The sequence below is a fragment of the Alligator sinensis genome, unplaced genomic scaffold (genome assembly GCF_000455745.1).
Source record: "Alligator sinensis unplaced genomic scaffold, ASM45574v1 scaffold388_2, whole genome shotgun sequence".
NCBI lineage: Eukaryota > Metazoa > Chordata > Crocodylia > Alligatoridae > Alligator > Alligator sinensis.
The window spans coordinates 1,583,920-1,595,713 of record NW_005842102.1 but is presented as its reverse complement, the minus strand read 5'-3'; the positions used below and the strand labels follow the sequence as shown (position 1 = coordinate 1,595,713).

The 11,794-nt window shown below is 49.9% G+C and overlaps 1 protein-coding gene across 1 annotated transcript in view; it reads right to left on the bottom strand.

The window, feature by feature from the left end:
• Positions 1 to 4,841: 4,841 nt before the first annotated feature.
• NCS1 (neuronal calcium sensor 1) overlaps positions 4,842 to 11,794 on the bottom strand; it is an 81,231-nt gene continuing 74,278 nt past the window's right edge. The window contains exon 9 of the mRNA XM_025204987.1: positions 4,842 to 11,632. The gene's annotated coding sequence lies outside the window, so the exon portion shown is untranslated. The remainder of the gene's footprint in view (positions 11,633 to 11,794) is intronic.

Genomic DNA, 11,794 nt, shown 5'->3' with positions numbered 1-11,794 from the left:
GGGGGTGGGAGGGCAAACACTGAGGTCCATGACTACCTGCAGGTTTTAGGAGGAGGTGCTGGAAGACAAGTATTAGGGGTTGATTGCAGGGTGCCTGGAAAGTTCATGATGTGCAGTAGGACCTCGGGTGAGACACCAGAAAGATGAAGCAGAAGCTCCAGCATAAAAGAGCAGAGCTCAGCATCACTGTGTTTTGGACAGCAAAGCCTGTCTGTCCAACACGTAACCCTGGAGCTTTGCAATCAAGCAGATAATGCGGTTCCTGGCTGCTCTTCTGTGTCACTAGAGTGGCGATCATAGAGGTCCGTCCGGTTGTCCTCTGTCCTCTATTGATATGGACATCCGATGCCTTTATGTCCTCTATTTTTCTCTTCAAGAAAAATAGAGGACATAAAGACATTGGATTTCATACCAATAGAGGACAGAGTAGCAGAAAACTGGAATGTCCTCTATGATGGCCACCCTACCTGTCACCCACCCAAGGGGCTGCTGCAAACATGAATGAATGTAAAGCCACATGCCACGGGTCTGCATTTTGCAGAAGGGGAATCAAGGCAGGCAAAGGCCCAGGGCTTTGCCTGAAGACATGCAAGTGGCTTGAGTCAGAGCTGTGAGTAGAGCCCACATCTCTTTACCCCACGGGAATATCAGGCTGCATTTCTTAATGCAGAGTTCCCTGACCCTAGCAAGTAGCTAAAAGTGCCTGGGATCACCCCGTGGGTGAAAGGCAGCCGTAGGCCAACTCACCTGTTGCCGGGGATGTCGCATTGTTTTGTGGAGCAGAAAAGAGCAAGCAAGGAGAGGGCAGTACCTGCGTCCTGAGTGACCACGTCCTCCCATGAGCACTTCCACAGCAGGCCACGGGCATGCCTGGAGAGGAGGGGGCAGGAGGGAGCAAGAGTCTTAGGGCCTGTATGGCACAAGGAGCCAGGAGGCTGGGAATGAGCTGGAGTCTCATTAAATCCAGCCTAATGATCAGGAGATAGTCTTCCAATGGGGTGGGAGTGCAGCGAGCCCGGCAGGCTCAGTCCACTTTGCCCTTAGTGGTGCTCAGCAGGGAAGCTGAGGATGGAAAGGACTGCAGACTCCCTCTCCCCTGACAATGATACTCCCAGAACCAGGTCAGTGCCCACTGGCAGGGGAACAGAGGACGATGCACCTCTTCACAGCATTGCATTCCCGTGAATGTTTTTAAAGGGAGGGAAACAGCCAGCAAACCCCACCGCCAACCTCAATTCCTTCTGGGCTGAAGATTTATATTCCACGCTCCTGCCTGGAGGGAACTTGGGCCCATACAGATTTCTAAACTTGTCTAGATGAACTGAAGTAACCCCTGTTTCCAGCCAATGCTTCCCAGCAGCCTGGTTAATGGTGTTGCAATGTGAGGAGGACCCATGAGGCCCGTGGACATCAGGGAGCAAGGACAGCTCGGTGAAGAGAGCTCATCTGTGTTACACGCCACCAGGACAACCCATGTGAATCCAGTGCCGGCGAGTGGGCCTTGAGCAGCAAAAGGTGGAAACATTGTGGGGTCGCTCAGGCTTCGGGTTATGCAGGTTGTGGTGCAGAAATGAGCAAACGTTAGCAGGCCTGGGGCACGTGGCTTAGGAGAGGCTGAAGGAACGGGGCTCGTTTAGGCTGCAGAAGAGAAGAGGAGGGGGGATGTGACAGCAGCCTTCAACGCCCTGCAGAGGGGCTGCAAAGAGGATGGAGCTGGACTGTGCTGTGTGGTGGATGGCAGGACAAGGTGCAATGGGCTCAAGGTGCAGCAAGGGAGGATTAGGTCGGATATTAGGAAAAACTTTCTTCCTAGGAGGGTGGTGAAGCACTGGAACAGGTTACCCAGAGAGGTGGTGGAGTCTCCATCTTTGAGGGTTTTTAAGACCTGGCTCAACAAAGCCTTGGGTGAGGTGATCTAGGTGGGGCTGGTCCTGCTTTGAGCAGGGGGTTGGACTAGATGTGACCTCCTGAGGTCCCTTCCGACCCTCATTTTCTATGATTTTAAAAGATCCCGCTGCAGGTTAAAGGTTACATCAGCGAGTCAACCTAAAATAACGGAGTAGCCAGGTGACATAGGAGGGGTTAAGATACACAAAGAAACAAATGCGACTGGCAGGTCTACCAGCTGGATTCACGTGTGCATGGAAATATTTTACAGGAACGATTATCTAACGGCCTCTATAGGGATCTAATCTGCAGCCTTGCACCCAAACGCATGGTAAAAGGACTGAACTTTGAGGATGGCCATGTTCTGCTCTGCCTGTGTGTCACAGGCAGGCTGTGGAGTTAGGGTTTCTGTTTCGGAGAAGCCCATTTCCTTGGACATCTGGCGCCATCTATGGCCTGATGCTCTGCAGTTCCCATTTGGCTCATTCGTTCTGCAAAACCTTGGCTTGGGCCCATACTACAGACAACCTCCAGCACATCTCCCTAGTCCTCTGGGGTTTGCCCTTACCTCTTCTTCGTTCCCCAGAGGAGCTTCCTCAGAGCAGGCAATGCCAACCATGGGCGAGTGCCTGTGCCCCCGATACAGGATGGTGGGCACCCAGTCCTGCGGTGCATCACAGACCACGTGCGGTGCATTTCTGTCATGAAGCTTTTATTTATTACCATCACAAAGGTCCTGGTTTTCGAAGGGTTTTGCTTTCTGCTTCGCTCTTGAATTCACGTCAAGAGCCAGAAGACAAGGCGGGAACGTTGCATGCAAGCCAAATAGGAAAGGGAGATACAAGGAGATGCACACAAAGGGCTTCCTCTTCACTAACATGGCTGTTCCCCAAAGCTGTTGTTATTTAGCCCCAGGCTCAGGGCAGGGAAACCTGAATCGGAGAGCTCCCCCCATTCCTGGTGTTGAGTCTCTGTTCTTTAGGAGCAGAAGCAGAGAGAGGGAAAGGGGAGTTTTAGGATGTTCATTTCTGGTCTGATCTGTTGCCTTCTGAAATCACCAGCAATGCTCCAAAGGTGCAGAACTAGGTCCTCCAAAACTCCCTATTCATTTTGCAAAGATAATCTCTTAAAGAGTGAAATTCTCCCCATGGTGGACAGCTCAAGTACAATGTATGCACCTCTTTAGATGCACGTGAAGGTCCAGATCCTCAAAAGCACTTAGGCACTGAAATCTCTGGGAAATAGGTACTTAAATCCCCTTGAGGATCTGAGGCAAAGTGCTTTTCATTCATCCTTGCTGCACCCAGAGTGGGGATCTCCTTCAGGCTCCCATGGAGACATATAATTAAAATAATAAACCAGTCTATTTGCTCAGTTTAGCTACTCTCTTGCATGTGCAAAACATCTCAGCAGCCCCCTTGCTCCCCACCCACTTCACCCATGACATCCTTGCTAGAGGAGGAAAGCCCAGCAGTGGAGCAGAGTCGCTGCAAAAGTCACTCAAGCAGCCAAGGTAAGAGGATACACGTTAAGAACAATCCAACATGTGGATATGAAATCCCTCATCGCTCAAACACACTTAAACTGTGGGATTGTGACTGTGAACAATTTTTTTTAGCAGGGGAGAGCAGGGAGGATAAGCGGGAGGATAGCCCCAGGTATGGGACAGATGCCTCTGCTATACATAACAGACAGGATTCATTCCCTGCCCTGCTAGTGGCTGGTCGCTGTATTTCTCAGCCAAAGGCACTTCCCTAAGGGTGCCTCCAATGCTTGCCTACCCAGGATCTCTCTAACAGCCACTGTCTTACAGGTCTTGCCCCCCCTTGCCTCCTTTAGTTGCCTCTCTGCTCTGCTGGCTGAAGAGACAGTGCTTTACCATGCAGTGCAATGCACAGTTGCCTCCAAAGTGACACTGGCTCCTCTCCCAGAGGGGACAGGACACCCGTTGCATAGGCTGGCGGGGCTAGGCGGGACAGCTGACAGTTGTTTGAGAGGCAATAGGGCACGTCAGGCATGTAGGCCTAGGTTTGCAAAGGGGGCTAGTGATTTTGGGTGCCCAATCTTAAAGAGGCCTGATTCCCAAGAGATGCTAAACACTCTCTGAAGAAACCAGACTTCTTTAAAGGGTTATAAGATGAGGTCCTAAAACCTGAGGCACCCAGAGTCCCTGGAGCAGGCTCTTCAGAGGTATTTAGAAGCCTACAGATATGTAGTGTGTTTCCAACGTGCCCAAGGTGCCTACTAGTGCGAAGTCACAAGGTATTCATGTCCATCCAAGTGACACGCCGATGGGAAGTTTGCATCTACCTTGACTTGCTCCAAACTATTCAAGGGTGATGCCATGGCCAATATGGGACCAAATTCCCGTCCAGTGTAAATGCATGCAGCCCCACTCATTTCCAAGGGCTCTTACCTATTTACATCGATCGAGAATTGAGAGCTTACTCTGTCCCGTTTCTCCACATGCCATCAAGGCCCACGCATGCAAGCCAACGTCCCTTGGCCTGAAGTGACAGGGACACGTCTTGAGTACCTGCTCCTGGCATCAAAGCTGAACGGGCCTGTGAGCGCTCCATCCCATTCAAGAAGCATGGAAGATCAATGCTACAACTTCTTTCTGAGGCCATCAAAAACCAAATCATCATTCGGGCTCTGGCTGCCAGTGAGGGAACAGCTGTACAGGGCTGCTTTTGTGTTACAGATCACCACAATTAAATGAATAGTCAAGAGAAAATACCCCACTTCTCCCTCTCCGTTTTGTACCCTGGAGACTTGCTATTACTGGCCAAGGGATCTGCCAATCTTATTTCCTCCAGATCACACATCCTGTCTCTTCCAGAGGAAACCATGCAGCCCAGACACGACCCAGAGTGACGGGGAAAGGGGACACAAAATGGCAACAGCTATCACACGAACAGAGGAATAAAAAGAAAGGAAAGGAAAGTACAGATACCGAATTTTAATCTGTGCAACACTGACAGTGACAAACAACACAGAGTGCCAAGAAGCAATGCAAGTCATCAGAGCCTGGACATGCACCTTTGACTATAACGCTTTTGTTATTATTCGTTTTTAATGTCATGGCTGCCACAATCTTCGTTCGTTATTTCAGAAACATCTCTGGAAATTGAATGCAGAAAACATCACAAAAAGAAACCAATCGGTTGTTGTTGTTTTTTAATAATGACCAGCTTAAAAAATAATAAGAATTAGTCAAATAAACTGAATATTCCAAAACCAGAAGCAAGACCTCTCCGTTACCCAGGGGGCCCATGTACTTGATTTTCTGTACGCTCTGCAACATCTATTCCCTGGTCATCAGTAACAGCAATGAAATACGTGGTGCTCTTACAGCATTTCTCATAGGTAGAGCTCAAAACGCTTTCCGGGGTGGACGGGTATCCTCAAACCCACTTTAAAAATGGGGAAAGTGAGGCACACAGAAGTTAAGGCCAACATTTTCTAACCCAAGATGCTTCCTGCCTCATTTTTAGAAGTGTGGAGAGGTCTGAAGCGCCAGCTGTTCTTGCCTGGACTTGAGGGTCCTCCCTGCTTCTGCAAGTGAAGCTGAAGGCGTCTCAAAGCCAGGCTCCCAAATCGCTGGCCACGTTGGAAGACTGTGGCCTAAACAACTTGCTCAGAGTTAAGTCAAGTCAAAAGCTGGGAGCGGGACGAGCACACAGGTATCCTGAGTCTGGTCCAGAGCCTAGAGCCTCATGGACACGGTGCCTTGCAGAGAAAGGGAAACCACACCATATTGCAGAGAGCCACAAAAGAGACAGCACATCTGCTTCCAGCAACGGGCTTCTCTGTCCAAGAAGAAAAACTTACATTGCTACAAAACCTAACATCAAGACAGGTTCTTTAGTCATCAAGAAAAGCTTTCTAGTCGGGCAAGAGTTGTTTTTTTGTTGTTTTGTTTTTTAATGTGCAAATATATAAAAGAAGGGATGGGTGGGGGGGGACAACAGCAAATCTGGGTTCATGGACTACAATGTCCGGAAGGTGGAAAAGCGGCTGCTGCAAATGCAGGCCAACAAAAATCAACTGCCAAGCAAAAGTGGTCTTCAACAGAGGTCAGGCAGGGCCGCGATGGAGACAACAGGGATGATTTCTAAAGAAAGTGGGATCAACTGGGATTGCCTTTATCCCAGGAGTCTCTGTGTTTTAGGGTTTCTCTGTCAGCTGAAGCCCTTATAAGCCCAAAGCCAACTTCTTTCCTCATCCACCTGGGCTCTCTCTTCCTGCCAAACACATTTCTTTCCTACCTCGTCTCAAGGGACAGAGAGGTGAAGGGCTCTACTGTTTCTTTGCTCGGTCTGTGTCAATGTGGCCTAGCGCCATCCTGAAGGCGTTGTACGCGGCTCCCAGGAAGCAGGCTAAAGAGAGCCATGGCATCACGCAAAGCTTGTGGTTTCTCTGAGAAGGGGGATGACTCCCTTTTCATCTGCTGTCTTGCTGATACAAGACTCCTTGCTTCCTTGAGTAAGCTGGACTCTCCGCAGCTTCCCCAGACAGCGACGACAATTGAAAACCCAGGCAGCCTTCCCCAACTCGGCCAATTTTTTTTGAGGGACAGGTCATTTTGCACGGCTCACACAGCGTCCCTTTGGGGATAGCAGCTCCTCCCTGTGATGAACTGGAAGATGCAAACCCTCTGCCAGACTTAAAAGCCTTTCAGAGGAAAGCGTCGGAGCAAAGGACGTTCCCTCTGCCTGCGGAGGGCTGCAAATTCTGCACCGTTTGTCATTCATCATTAGAGAAACTTGCAGAAGTTCATTTTAAACACCCGCTGGCACCTGCAAGCGACTGGAGAGTAAGGGAGAGGAGAGGCACAGCAGAGTTTCCAAGAGTATAGCATTTTGGGCCTAAAAGAAGGAAGGAAATTGAGTTTTCCATGAAATCAATGGGGTCTTATGTGCCACTGCTCAGCTTCCAGAGACCCAGGCCCTGCCGGCTTTGACAGGAGGGAGATACACCCCTACAGAGCACGCGGCTATGGAGTCCAGCCCTGTCCCTCCCTTCCATTCTCCTAGGCAATGGATCCAACTGCAGTCAGGAGAAAACAGGTCTCTCAAGAGGCCATCAGATCCCTTGTGTCATTGCAGTGGCTCTACATGATTCAAACGGTGGCCCTGCTCCAGTTGAAGGGAATGGCACAAGTGATACGAGCTAGTCTGGCCTAGGATAGACCAGCATAACTTCACTGCAGTCAGTGGAACTTGTTACAGCAGTGGAGGATTGGCCCATTGAGGGGCTATCAAGACTGGGAATTGCTGAAGAGCCAGAAATATTGTCATATCAGTCCTGATGCAGGGATGCAAGTCTCCTGGAAGGGCACTTCAGCACATTGAAGCATGTGCGGAAGTGATTTTCTGAACAGGGTTGGAGTTAGCTCCCGAACTGAGCTGTGGTTCAGGTGGACTGATGACCGCAGGACCCCTCGCGACTAGGCAGCAAGCTCTGTGACAACCAGAGACACTGACATTCCTGCCATATTTTCAAGCATAGGTGAACATCCTGAGGGATTACAATCACTCACTGCAAGGTCTCAGGCCTTCCCCCGTGAATGCTGCCTTTTAGGGGAAACAGAAATATCCAGTCTGCAGTTCTCAACCCCCTCCTCCCCTCCAACACATTTTTTCTCTTGCTCTGCCAATGCAAGTACCATCCAAAGCCCCAAAGCTATTGCTCTTTCTGTGCTAAGAGGCATGAAATCATATCCACCAAGGTCTCGGAAAAAAAGAAAGCCGGCAGTACTGTTTGGAAGCGAGTAAGCCAGATATGCATTCGAGTCAAGCTCCCGTGGTACCGCTTAACGAGCAACAAAATAGATCATGCAACTTCCAACCGCTTTGTGCTTTATATTACTAGCAAGAGAGATGCGCAAAAGGGGATGACTTTTCAGAACAGCCCAGACAAGTCAGTCTTATTCCTGTCGTAGCTACAAACAGAGCACAGTCGCAGAACAAGAGCGAGCGCCTTACCAGCTAAGCTGGGGAGAGGGGAATAAGCAGTCACCCCAGGTAGATGGTTACTCTGCTTGGGGATCCGGGCTTTTATGAGAAGCTAAGGGTAGCTGGGTACCGAAAGGATTTGGGTGCCTAACTCTCTTAGGTTCACTGGAAAATCCCAGTGAAGGTGCTGAAAGTGAAATACAGGTTTCATCCTGACTCAGGTCTCTTCTGTTGTGTAAGGTCTGTGCATGGGCGGTTGGACTTCTGGCCACCTCCGGTTACTGCAATTATCATCGTCTCACAGCCGAGCACAGCCCGTGGCTCAGGACTGCTGGTTCGAGGTTGGATGCACAGCAGGTGTAATGCAGAGCAATTTATGCCAATGGCAGAGGTGACCTGTTAGCTCTACACATTGCTCCTGGGAGTTGGACAGTGAGGAAGCGCAGGTTCAGGAGAAATACGGGAAAAGCCCGGTAAAAGAAAAGACATTGGTGCTATTCAGGGAGAAGAGATCCAGTCCCGTGCACTCTGACACCTGCAGGTATGGGACTGTCCTGCTGGAAAAGAAATCAGGCTGCGCTCTCAAAAGATTCAAGCCCTCCTGACTCGGACTGGCGTATGAAGCACGATCTCAAGAGTTTCCCCATCTAATTGTGTGCTACAAATGAGAGGAAATAGGCTGCATGATATTTGAAGCCTTCCTGGTTTCCAAGGCTTGTGACAGGGCAGAGGGCCTGTCATGTACCCTCCCATAATCAGAGTAACACTGCACAGCAGCACAAGCCAGCAGAGACTCCGAAGTGGTTTCCATCACAAAAAACGAAAACACTGCACTCTGTAAGATGTGGCTGACTGAGCATGAATGCAAAGCACTGGAAGAAAGTCATTGTTTTCCCAGTGACGGGTTCACGCTAATGTGGATGTGACCTTGTGGCCTTCTCCTGGAAGGAATCGGACCTGGTTGGAGTGAGGGTTGCTGAGTTACCCCTGGTGCAGCCTAGAGGGGAGAACAGACTTACTACTGGTGGCTGCTGACGAACCTGTCATTGCTAGTCTTCACAAGTCAAATTGCTGATGTTTCTGGAGCCTGAGTTAATGTGCGAAATCTATGTGCACGCACAGATGGTCACGGCTGTCTGCTTATGGAGGCAGGCAATGCCTCTTCTGAATATTTGCACCCGTGGGGAAAGCCACACTTGCTCACTAGCGTGCAGACATTGCCAAAGCAAGGCCATACGGACTGGCTGCTGCCTGACAAAGCATGGCTTGCTGTGGTTACCCCACGAGGTTACGGTTGGAGGGGAAAGGGAAGCAGTGCCTGGCACAGTGGCTAGGGTTTACCAAGGCACAGTCCTATCTATTAATCATTCTTTTGGTTCTGAAAAGCAGCCACTGCCCGTTGCACAGGTTTCCATTAGTGGCACACGGCACTACACAGGAAAACGTAGGAGCAGGTTACATCACATCTTTCCTCCTTGCTGGATGGGAAACCAGATAAGCAGCCCAACAGGTGTCATTGCAGCCTATGGAAGTTTTGGGTACCATTTCAGTAGTGTTGGGTTTGTAGCAGGGATGGCCACAGGCCATAAAATCTAAGCATCCCAGAAGTCAACTGGCACGTGGATCTTGCACACACAATTTTCTATTTAGGGAGGTGCAGCCAGGATGAGGCCAAGAGATCTGGCCTGATAAGCCCTGGGAAATGGGAAAGGCTGGAAGGCAATCACTAGTACACCTGCTCACCCTCCTCCACAAATTCAGGTGGCAGCTGATGTCCGCTAAGCTGCAGACCTCAGCTAGAGAGCACAAGAGGTACCTGCACAACCGTGCATGGCTAAGGATGTCGGGAAAGGTCCCGGGGATCCATGGTGCACCGCCCCAGAGGCAGCACAAGGAGTTTCCTGCTGCATTGTGGAGCCACCTTCAGTCATCTCTCTGCACTTAGGGCTGCTTTCCAGACTCGGGAATCTGGACAGAGTCTGCACGTGCTATTGCGCTTCTGGTCTGCTCTTCCGTTCTGCCAAAGGGAGGAGAAAGGAGCAGCCCCATGAGGGGCTGGATCTGATTTTTCTGATTTCCTGTTGATCTGGTTTTTTTTTTTAGCAGAGGCCCATCGTTGTGACACTGTAAGGGAGCAGTAGGAATGGACGTGACCTCCTGGGAAAGGCTTCTCGACTCCCCTCTCCACGTGCTGCCCAGAAAGCAAACCTCGCTGTACTTTCCAAAACTGAAAAATGAGAGCAAACGTCTAGGAAACAAGAGTCATCCTTCCGCCCTGCGCTCCCTTCCAAAGCCCAGCTCTGGTGTAGCTCTGCACTGTGTCAAGGGGTGGTGGTTTTGCCTTAAACAGCTACAAGCTGGAGTTTGCTCAGACAGCTCTCCTGAGCTCCACGGCCCCGCTGGTTCTTTTCAGAAACGATGAAAGCAGCTAACCAGACAGTCGCCCAGCCGTCTCTGTCCCCAGGCTCCAAATCTCCTTGGCCATTACAGAAGAGTTAATGTGGTTCCAAGTTTTTAACCCCCTTCCCCAACCCAGAAAGATGGGGCACACAACAGTCCCAGTGTATTCAGAAAGAGGAGTTGTTTTAAAGCTAAGACAATCTTGGCCCCATTAATACTTTTCATGCAGAAAAAATCTGGATACTGTATATATTTCATCAGTCTGCTTTACACCAAAGGCAAGATGGCAACGTGAAATGCGAAAGGGAAACAGAAAACGCAGATCGTCGACAGAAAGATGGAGCTCAGTTCTGGTCTTGAGATCCGTCTCAGGGGAATGAGCTGAGCTTATCAAGAGGATAGAGCAGAAAGGGCAGGAAATGGGAAATGAGGAAAAGGAGCTACACGATCCCCCCGGAAACATCACCCAGCCGGCAAAGCACAGTAGACGTGGGGGGGCGGAAAAGATTTTTGGCTTCATTGCTATTGCAGGCTCCCCTTCCCCTGCAATAATGTGTAGGTGTGTAAACCTCGCAACCAATATCGCCTAGGTGTTCGACATACACGAGACTACACGCAGCAACATCCACGACAAATAAATAAAGATATCGCTCATGTAGATAAGTCTATAAAAAAGCCTCACTTTTTTCCACCAAAAACAAAACAAAAAAAGAAAAGAAAACCCAAACCCCACAATACTGTATCACAAAAGAAATAATATTATCCCAAGCGACGCAGGCTGGGCCGTTGCTGAAATTGCGGATGATGTGGAACGATCATTTCCAAATGCCTTTTATCCGCCGCCTTCCCCCCGCCCCAATGCAGTGAAAGCCCACTCCAACCGTGAGCGCTTGGAGGGCTCGCAGGGGCCACGAATTCCCAGGCATCAGCAGTACCTTTCGGCTCCTCCTTCAAGTCTGCGGTTTTCTACCAAAGAAATGTCCAATCTCGGGTTGTTTTCGGTCCGTTCGAAACAAAAAAGAAATGAAAGGAAAGCGAAGTGTGTGGGGAAGGGGGGTGCTCCCCACGCAGCGGCCCACCATTCCTCCCCCCACCCTGATTCTCCACAATTTGCTGCTTTTTTGTTATTTTTTTCCTCCTCTTTTTTTTCTTCTCTTTTTTTTTTCCTTTTTCTTTTTTTGGGGTTTTTTTTTTTGGTTTTTTTTTTTGAAAAAGCGGAAGTTGGCAAATGGGAACGGCTGATTGAGAGCGCAGGGTGGGTGGGGGTGGCCTCACACTTCAAGCACATCCTTTGTTCGCATAACAGAAAGGAAGGCCGTAGAGGGACAGGCGAGCTTCTTTACTGAGGTGGTCTGATGGCACAGAGAGAGTCTTCCCCCAGACATCTGAAAGAGAGACGGGGTGGGGTGGGGAAGGAGAGGTGCAAGTCAAACCACGCTTCAATCAAAGACACCGGAGGCAGGATGACATTTTGGAGTGCGAGAGGCAGTGTGGCCAACTCATACAATTGTATCCAGGGTGTGTCCATGTTGGGGGCTGCTCTTAAG